The sequence below is a fragment of the Mustela nivalis genome (assembly GCF_964662115.1).
Source record: "Mustela nivalis genome assembly, chromosome: 8".
In the NCBI taxonomy this organism is placed as follows: Eukaryota; Metazoa; Chordata; class Mammalia; order Carnivora; family Mustelidae; genus Mustela; species Mustela nivalis.
Genome location: NC_139027.1, coordinates 113,510,624 through 113,520,609, shown reverse-complemented (window position 1 = coordinate 113,520,609; position 9,986 = coordinate 113,510,624). Strand labels below are relative to the sequence as shown.

Below are 9,986 nucleotides of genomic sequence, written 5' to 3'. Positions count from 1 at the left end.
CTGTGAAGTTGCTCACAACAAAAAGGAAACTGAAAAATAAAAATATATAGTCCATCTTCTGTGAACTAGAAGACAACTAATCCCCAAACCCCAACACACTAGGAAAAGCTGCCAAAAGCTATCAGGATGACCCAGACAGCCTTCCAAGGGGAAGAGGCTGAGATGGTGCCTGGTGGTGAATACTGTAGAAGAAACCCAACAAAGCATATTTCTTAAAATGTACTTTGCACACCTTTTGGGGTTAAAAAAAAACACAAAACCGTTTTCAGTAGTGTGGATATGGCATATAGGTTGGCAGCAGCAGCTTCTCAGGATCTTGCTGGAGTACAGAAATTGATGAAGAGCGGTTGTAGTACATAGCCTATACTATGTTCTAGAATATATAGTATATATAGCCATATAAATATACACATTGTATTGTTCAAAGAAGAAGAAAATAAATACTGTTTAAAAAGTCAAAGGTGAGAACCATGATAGGGAGAAAGTTTATAGGGGGAAAAATTAATAAGAAGAATCTCTGGTTTTCTTCCATCTTGTATTGTTTGTTTCAGTTAATCACAAGGCCAAACTGGCAGCCAAAATTTACATCTCTGTGATCCCAGCTTTTGCAACTAACAGCCTCCAACCACAAACCCCAACACTTGAGTTTCACTTCCTCCCCAGTAAAGGCCATCCCCACCTAAAAACTTCCCACAACTATAGCAATAAAGGCCTAGGGTTCCCCTCACTCTTGTCTCCTGACCAACCTGGGTGCTTCCCCATGTGGCCCTTTGTGACATGGTGTGTGCCCCCTTCTCTTAGTAAATGTAATTAATGCTTTCCAAAAGTGGTTGTCTCTTGTCTGTCAACTCATACCTGATTAAAACAAATCTCAGGTACACATTTTAGAACAAAAGCAGCAAAAAACATTACATCATGAAAAGTGTTTTTTTTTTTTTTAAGATTTTATTTATTTGACAGATCACAAGTAGGCAGAGAGGCAGGCAGAGAGAGGAAGGGAAGCAGGCTCCCTGCGGGGCTCAATCCCAGGACCCTGGGATCACGACCTGAGCTGAAGGCAGAGGCTTTAAACCCACTGCCACCCAGGTGCCCCTCATGAAAAGTATTTAAAATAAGAGCCTAATCATGATGTTAACTTAAACCTAAGTATGTCACATTAATAAATGCAAATAGACTCATCTATTGAAACAAAAAGATTTTCAGATGGGTTCACAAACTGTTGTAAGCAAGATACACCTAAATAAATGTCATGTATTATCTGCAAGCTAACTCTAATCCTGGGAAACTCAGAATACCACTGTAGATTAGAGTGGAGTGGTGGAGCTATGGGGAGTAGCTACTGAACAGAACAACACCTTTCACATCTTACCCCATGTTCACACTCTCCCCTTGATTCCCACTTCTCCCCTGTTCCTCACTCAGTCTGCTTCAGTCATGATGGTACCAGCTAGGTGACAATACCTTGCAAGTCTGGGGTACCATTCTATGTGAACTTCTTCAACTCATACCTGATTAAAACAAATCTCAGGTACACATTTTAGAACAAAAGCAGCAAAAAACATTACATCATGAAAAGTGTTTTTTTTTTTTAAGATTTTATTTATTTGACAGATCACAAGTAGGCAGAGAGGCAGGCAGAGAGAGGAAGGGAAGCAGGCTCCCTGCTAGTGCCCACTTTATGGTTCTGTTTCTCCCACAGCCAGAAGACACGGGCCTAGGAACCAAGGTACAAATTTTAGAACAGTTTTACTGTTACTTCTAATGACCATTCATAAAGTTTTTGTTTTGCATCCTCAAAAAATTGGGCTTTCCTAGCTAGAGGTTTTACTATCTGAAGGAGGAATACATCTGTCAGAGGACACAGCAATGGGCCCAATGAACTGGAAGTTGAGACAGAAGTAGAAAACAGAGGATTAATGGGTTTACCTGAGAATGAGGGGGAAACTGAGTCACTCCTCTAAATGGGGGCGTGGGGGACATTTCTGAATCTCAAAAAGTATCTTCTGGGGAAGCTCCTACTATATTCACATCCACCAGTAAGGGATGATGGAAGGCTACAGGTAAGATCTCTGTAGGCTCAAACTCCTCAGGAATGAAGCTTTGTGTCACTCCACAAGGTAAAGAATTCAGAGCAGCTGAGATGCTGACTAAGCAAAAAGGGAGTAAGGAATGGGAATGGAGGAAGATAGTTCTAAACATTAACAACAACCTCATGGCCTTCATGACTAGTTGGGGAGAGCTCTGCACTGTACATTCACCAATTTACCTTCCCCTCTTATTTTTCTCTAGTGTTTTAAATGGATTGGTGATAATTAATTTGACAATTTAGTCCTAAGGATAGAGGTTATCAAGATGAGAATGCAGCCGAAACAGAAGAGGAACGTGTACCACATAGTCAGTGATGGGCCTGTGTGAATAACTCTCCTTTTATAAAGGAGTGAAAAAGAGTTCTTGTATTAATGTATTATATAGTTGTTATTGTTATACAGAAGGTTATGAATGGGTAGAATTTTGTATATGCCTATTGCCCAGCCAAAGAGGTGAAGGTCGTGAATACAGCGATTTGATATCCAACCTTCATTCCTACCTCCTGGTAGGCTTTCCTATCACACGAAACTTGACATTTCCACACTCCTTTTGCAGCTAGCGTTCTGAGTGAGAGCTGGCTTGCATTGATGAGACGTCCTGTGTGGGATTTGGAAGGTGGAAGCAGGAGAGAGCCATCTTCCTCCAACATGGCATATGCAGTCGAGACATTTAATTTCTCTGCACCAGAATCCTAGCAGTAGTTGCGAAGCACCTTCCTCACTGTCATGGGGGTAGTGGCTCCTGCAGCAAGCCAGACCTTCAACCTTTTCCTGGGAGTCAGCTCTGGAGACCCAGCACAGAGCGCCCACGCCTCCACCCTTCCAACAATATGACAAGCACCCAATTCCACTGTGCAATCCTCCTTACTGTGGCTACCGTCGTTTCTGTTTCCAGCAACTAAGCCCTCACGGATTCATCCTTATCCAAAGCATTCCACCGAGATCATTACACAATACTTATGGTTAGAAGGCAATATTAATTCACACAAACTGCATACTGGCTTTATTTATTTATTTTATTTTTTTAAAAGATTTTTATCTATTTATTTGATAGACAGAGAGAAATCACAAGTAGGCAGAGAGGCAGGCAGAGAGAGAGGGGGAAGCAGGCTCCCCGCTGAGCAGAGAGCCCCATGTGGGGCTTGATCCCAGGACCCTGAGATCATGACCTGAGCCGAAGGCAGAGGCCTAAACCACTGAGCCACCCAGGCGCCCCCTGGCTTTATTTAAAGTTATGGAGGTAATCATTAGAACTAAAAACAGACAAGATGTATTAAGTTTGCTCTAGGGAGTCGGCCTGAGGATGGAAAGGTAGAGTGTACCTATTTGATTTCCATCATCAGCTTTTCTCCACGGTGGAATTAGTTACCATGTGTAGATACAGCTTCGATTATCCTCAGGTTCTAGTCCCCAGAACCTATGACTATGTTGGCTTACATGGCAAAGGAAAATTAAGGTTGCTAGTTAGCTGACCCTAAAATTGGGAGACAGGCCTGATATAATCAGACGTAACCTTGAAAGTGTCAGAGGGAGGCAAAATGACAGCGTCAGTGAGAGGAAGACTGCAGGAAAGACACAACAGATGCAACACGTTGGCTTTTCCGACAGAGGGCGGAGGCATCAGACAAGGAATGTGGGTGGGCTCTGGAATCTGGAAAAGGCAAGGAAACAACCCCCTAGAGGGGATCACAGCCCTGTCAGTGCCTTGACGTTTAAAGCCCAGGGAGACCCGCATCAAACTCTGACCTACAGAGCTCTAAGGTCATAAATTTGTGTGAAGGCACTAAGTGTGTGGCAATGTATTGCAAGTAACAACAGGACACTAATACATTTTGTACGTGGTATTCTAACAGTAGCGGCCAAAATGTAGTCATGACGCTGAAAACCTGCTAGAGAAAAAAAAAAAGGCAAGTCATGTCATTCTGTTGTCTCCTGCTCTCTGAATGTTGAATAATTGCTCAGTGAAAAAAAATCTCAGCTAAAATTTCAGTTGTGGAAGTTTTTAACATTTTTTAAAAAGATTTTATTTATTTATTTGACAGAGAGCGATTACAAGCAGGAAGAGAGGAAGACAGAGAGAGAGGGGGAAGCAGGCTCCCTGCTGAGCAGAGAGCCCAATGCGGGGCTTGACCCCAGGACCCTAAGATCATGACCCGAGCTGAAGGCTCAACCCACTGAGCCACCCAGGCTTTTTAAATATTTTGTTATTGACACTTCCCCTATGATACCATGAGATGCCGCTTTCCCACCTCCCCACCCCCCGCCCTTTGGCTGTAGTTCTGTGCCATCAGAGGTTACCTAAACAGCAGGAAGACTAGAGGTTCTTGAAAGGGACCAGATGCCTCTCGGGCAGTTCTCAGAGAAAGGTCACATGCCTTCACCAAGGCCAAGAATAAAAAGGGAGAATTTCTGGGTTGCTAAATTTTGTTTTGTTGTTTTTAAGATTTTATTTATTTGACAGAAACAGAGACAGCAAGAGAGGGAAGACGACAGGAGGGAGTAGGAGAGGAGAAGCAGGCTTCCCAGCCAAGCAGGGAGCCTAATTTGGGGCTTGATCCCAGAACCTCGGCAGATGCTTAACGACTGAGCCACCCAGGTGCCCCTCTGGGTTGCTAAATCAATGGCTCTAAAAGAAAAGCTGAGGTGACAGCCCTGTGTTTTCTCCACCTAATATATGAGATTAAGGGCTGCAGAGACCAAGCACAAGACCTGACTCCTGGGAACACAGCAAACAGTTCATAAGACCACCTGAACTCTGAGCTCAGAAGATCGAGTGAGCACTGCCTAGTGGTTCTTACCTTAGGGTTGGTGAGTGGGTCTCCTGGGTGACAGGAATCCTTTAAATTTTACACAAAATTTGTGTTGCAGATGTTTTATAGCTTTTACCAGATTCTATAGGAGATCTGGAAAACATTCCTTGGAAGACATTTTTTTTTTTTACCTTTTAGGGGCTGGAGTCTAGATAGTGTGCAATCATGTAAGTTTGCACTTACATGATTGTGTAATCATCTATTTACACAGATGACTCTGTGTAAGACGTGTGCAGGTTACCTAGAATCTAGGACATGACTGGTATACAACAGTTTTCTAAGTATTTGTGGAAAAAGGGAAAGAATACATTTAGGCTAATTTGCCTCCTGGGAAATGGGTTTGGAATTGAAAAGAACAGAAGAGAGGGTTGGCTTTAGTACCAGAAAATCCATCCCAAACTCTGGTTGACATCTGCACAAGTTGACCTTACTTTGGTAATATCTAGTTTTACTGGGTAAAATATGCATTTTAATAAGAAAGCAGTGATCTCTTCCAAAAGAGATCTAGCCCTGTACTTTGTTCATAATGTCCGAAGGGACCTAGTCTAACTGCAATTTTGCCAAGAAACACAACTATTTTTAACGCTATCAGTACTGAGCTGCCCAGCTCTGTCCCCTCTTATCCTATGTATCAGCCTGTGCACCAGAAATAAGGTTATTAAATAACCTGATTTAACCAGGAAAAAAATTAATGCTGAGTTACACGGAGACATGGTTTATAAAAATATGAATAATAACTCTGCTCAATTCTTAAGGACTATGAAGTATGTGCAGAAAACTAATAGCTAAAGAATACGTACCATATTCAGAAACACTTTAAGATTTTATTTATTTATATGAGAGAGAGAGATGCGCACACACACAGAGTGCAGGAGTGGGTGGGGAGGGGCAAAGGGAGAGGGGGAAGCAGACTGCCCACTGAGCAGGGAGCCCAGTGTGAGCTCGATCCCAGGACCCTGAGATCATTACCTGAGCTAAAGGCAGATGCTTAACTGGCTGAGCCACCCAAGTGCCCCCCAAAACACAAAACACTTGAAAAATTATATTTGCATTCCATTTTCAGTAATTACATGAACTCCTTTATTTGTTCTTATGTAATCTCTACACCCAACGTGGGGCTTGAGCTCAAGACCCCAAAATCAGGAGTCACTTGCTCCACCAACTGAGCCAGCCAGGTGTACCTACATGGACCCCTTTAAAATGAACTAAAATGCTTAGGATTCTGTGGAGGAAAAAAAAAATTACCTTGTGCTCATATTTGAAGGCTTTTCTCAGAAGAAAATCACTGAAGGAGTCCACAGCATTGGTTTAATTTTTTTTTTTTTGGTGGTTAATGAGGGTGATTTCTTACCTTCCAAAATTCAGCCACTTGCCCTGAAATAGAAAGGATAGATAAAAACATTAAAACAGGGTACCATAAGCAACAAAAAGGACAACAAGATTCTTAAATTCTTGACAGGAAGGAGGACTAGAATGGAAAGTAAAGCAAGTCATACACTAAATAATGTTAAAAATCCCTTTGTTATTTTTAAACTATTGCAAAGGGAAGAGGGTAAATATATTGAAACCAACCTTTTTTACTTCCTCGTTTGTAGATAATGCCTGTCTTTGTGAGCATTTTTATTTCTTTTAGAGGTTCCTACAAGAATGGACTGCCTAAAAGCTCTTAGGTAAAGCCTTGATAGATTTAGTACCAGCAGTACTTTTGCAGGAAGGAATAAATGAAAAATTAGCACTAGAAGTTGACAAAAATTTAGTTCACTCTTTTTAAAAAAGATTTTATTTATTTGACAGAGAGAGGGAAAGCACAAGTAGGCAGAGCAGCAGGCAGAGGGAGAGGGGGAAGCAGGCTCTCCGTTGACCAGGGAACCTGATGTGGGGCTTGATCCCAGGACTCTGGGATCATGACCGGAGCTGAGGCAGCCACTTAACCGACTGAGCCACCCAGGTGCCCCTAGTTTAGATCTCTTAATAATTTAATCTCTTAATAAATTAAAGGGTGAGCTAAATTACAGAGTTTTGTTGGAGTTAATCTCTGCAAGTCTTGAGGAGGTTGGCCCTACAATGAATTCCCTCTCTTGTGTTTTGAATCTAAATCAAATCATTTTATTCCTTTCTATTTAAGGCTGTTGGTATATTTATTACAATGACTGAAATCTGTGCCTTACTAGTTACTAGATACTGGCTTTTTTGTCAATACTTAATGGCTCACTCCTACAAGACTTAACTTGATTCCTAGAGAAACAATTTCAATTTTCTGGTTTAACTTCCAATCATTATTATTTATATTTATATAAGATCCATTTGCAAAGCTACTTCTTTGCATTATCACTATTTTCTTCTGGTCCCAAGAAACAGAAAGTGGCTCAAGTTTAGTGTGTCCCAGACTAAAAAAATTATTATAAATAACAAACCTATGCCTCATCATATGTCTGATATAAGGGGAAGGCAAACATATTTCTAGTTTCTCAATTTATCAATAGAAAATATTAACAGATTTGGAATAGAGTCCTTTTTTTTTTTTTTTTCCAAAAGCCTCAGATGTGTTGATAGTTAGCACAGCCAGACCTTTAGTGCTTTGCAACTTACCAAGGAAAGCATAAATGTGGCAAGATACTACTACTCTCTAAGGGCGGGATTTTTATTTTTACAACTTCCTCCACAAAGGATCAATTAAAGGATAAGGGCCAAACACAGTATTGCTGTGATTGCACTATAGATATTAGTGGCTGTTAAAAGCATTTATGTTTTCATAGAACTAAAGTACACTGTCAACTTGGCTAATTATCCAAGGTTATTTATTTACAGTCCTTTTTCTTTTCATATTCTTTGTTTCTCTTAATGTTAGCACTTGCATGATTGACTAGAGAAGTTGGGATAAGATACCTGACCAGAATATTTTCACTCTTTAAAAAAAATAATTCTAATAACAAGAGTAGAGAGATAAAAATTTGAAATTAATTTCAAGCATGAGAACTAGGGTTTACATGTGGATTTTTTTAAAGGTTTTATTTATTTATTTATTTGAGAGAGAGAGAGAGAGTGAGTAAGAGTGGGGGAGAAGCAGAGGGAGTAGTAGACACCCTGCTGAGCATGGAGCCTGCCAAATAGGCAGGGTTTGATCCCAGGACCCTGAGATCATGACCTGAGTGGAAGGCAGACGCTTAACTGACTGAGCCACCCAGACACCCCTACATATGGACTCTTATTTGGATTTATGTTACAGACTTCTCTAATTATTTTTTCCCAATTTTGGGGAAAATTTCAGTGACAGAGATTCCCAATCCCCTCAGACATGTAAGCTGCCCACCTATTTAATCTTACTGGATAGAAATGAACAATTACAGATTTAAATGAACTTACTATAAAACAAATACTAACTGTAGAATTTTAAGGTTTCCTTTGCCCTCCTCCAAACTATGTTAGGAAATATATTACACTCTTTATTTACTTTATGTACCTACTATCTTATAGCTGAAATTGTTTTCCGGGGTTTCTGCATTTTCTACCTCCTTCATCCCACATTAACCTGTTAACTTATTGACACCTGTCATGTTCTAGAAAATGAAATCAGAGATTAATATTTGGATATTCTCCTGTCTTAAAATGTTAGGGAAATGCAATGCTAGAAGCACTGTTACTCATATTATTTATTTTTCAAAGATTTTTAAATAATCTCTATACCCAATATGGGGCTCAAACTCATAGCTCCAAAATCAAGAGTCGCACGCTCCACTGACAAAGCCAGCCAAGCACTCCTACTTTTTAGTCCTATGTATTAGCCTGTCATTGTCCTTTAGGCCAAAATGCCAGACCCTTTGCTGTCCTACTTTATATTTCACAGTACTATCAGTAGTTCATAGTAAAGTTGGCTTAATATCTATGTATTTTATATATATAATATATAGGTATTAAATTCTTCTAGTTTTATCTGAACTGTAATTGATATACATCATTGTATACACTTAACATGATCTGAAACAAGTATATACTGGAAAATGATTACCACGATAAAAGACCACATAGTGCCAACTATTACAGGCAGACGCAGCATAGAGAAGAAAACTTCCAAGAAACAGTGAGAAACTGTCTTAAATTAGGAAGTGGAAAGAACGAATAAAGGCAATTTAGTGAGTGAAAAGCAAAGGAGAGATTGAAATACTGCCCATTCTCACTTCACAGGATTATCCAATGTCTATGAGAATTGTAGGTATTTGATTCCAATGTTTTTTTTTAAATTTTTTTATTTATGGTTTAAAAAAAATTTTTCACATTGCTAGATCAGAAAGTTTAACTTTTCTCACAATGTCAGTATTTCAATATGCACATAAGACATTAAAGATTTCTTTTGATAAATACTCAGATCTACGATGATTTTCAAATTAAGGTGGTCTTTTCCTTTCCTAACTACCTGAATTAAGAGTTCAAGATCAACTTTAAAGTGGATCTGTCATCACAGACAGGGCTGGGGTGGGGGGTGGGGGCGAAACAGTGCCGAGGCAGCAAGACCCATTCAAATCCAATTTGACACAGAAGTCAATTAAGAAAACAGTTCTGCAACATTGCAATATTAATGCAAAATATGTCAACAATTAATATAATTGCAATATTAATAATTAATGTATAATAATATTGATCAATGATGAGCTCATTCTTATTTTGGATATTCCTCTAATAAGCAAGTTTCTTAACCTCTCTCATCCTAAATTTCCTATTTTGGAGTTGCTGGAAGGATTAAACGGGAAAATGCACTAGAACCTAGCTGTAAATAAACACTTTCCTGGTAAACTGTCATTTTCTAATACCCACATTTTTGGCGTATTAAACGCTCAGAAGAGGGAAAAAGGCAGGGAGCTTGTATTAATGACTTCTGTACCAGACGCTTTACTGATATTTAAACCTCCCACGAGGACCCCCGGAGCGCCGCACACACCTCGGAGTGGGGGGGGGGGGTCTTCTGCAGGTCACGGGCCTCGGAGGGCTTCAGGCCGAGACCCGAAACGGCTCCTACGCTCTCGGGCCACATCGGCCCCGCCGTCACTCAGCCCTACAGTTCCTGTGCTCCCCTCCCGGCGGACCTAAGCTCCCG

General features: G+C 40.3%; 1 long non-coding RNA gene across 1 annotated transcript; it reads right to left on the bottom strand.

Annotated features, from left to right (window-relative positions):
* Window positions 1–5,712: 5,712 nt before the first annotated feature.
* LOC309871456 lies at window positions 5,713–9,931 on the bottom strand. The gene is made up of 2 exons (XR_014315290.1): window positions 9,831–9,931; window positions 5,713–6,271 (listed from the first exon to the last, which is right to left on the bottom strand). It is a non-coding gene; the product is annotated as an uncharacterized lncRNA (long non-coding RNA).
* Window positions 9,932–9,986: the final 55 nt, after the last annotated feature.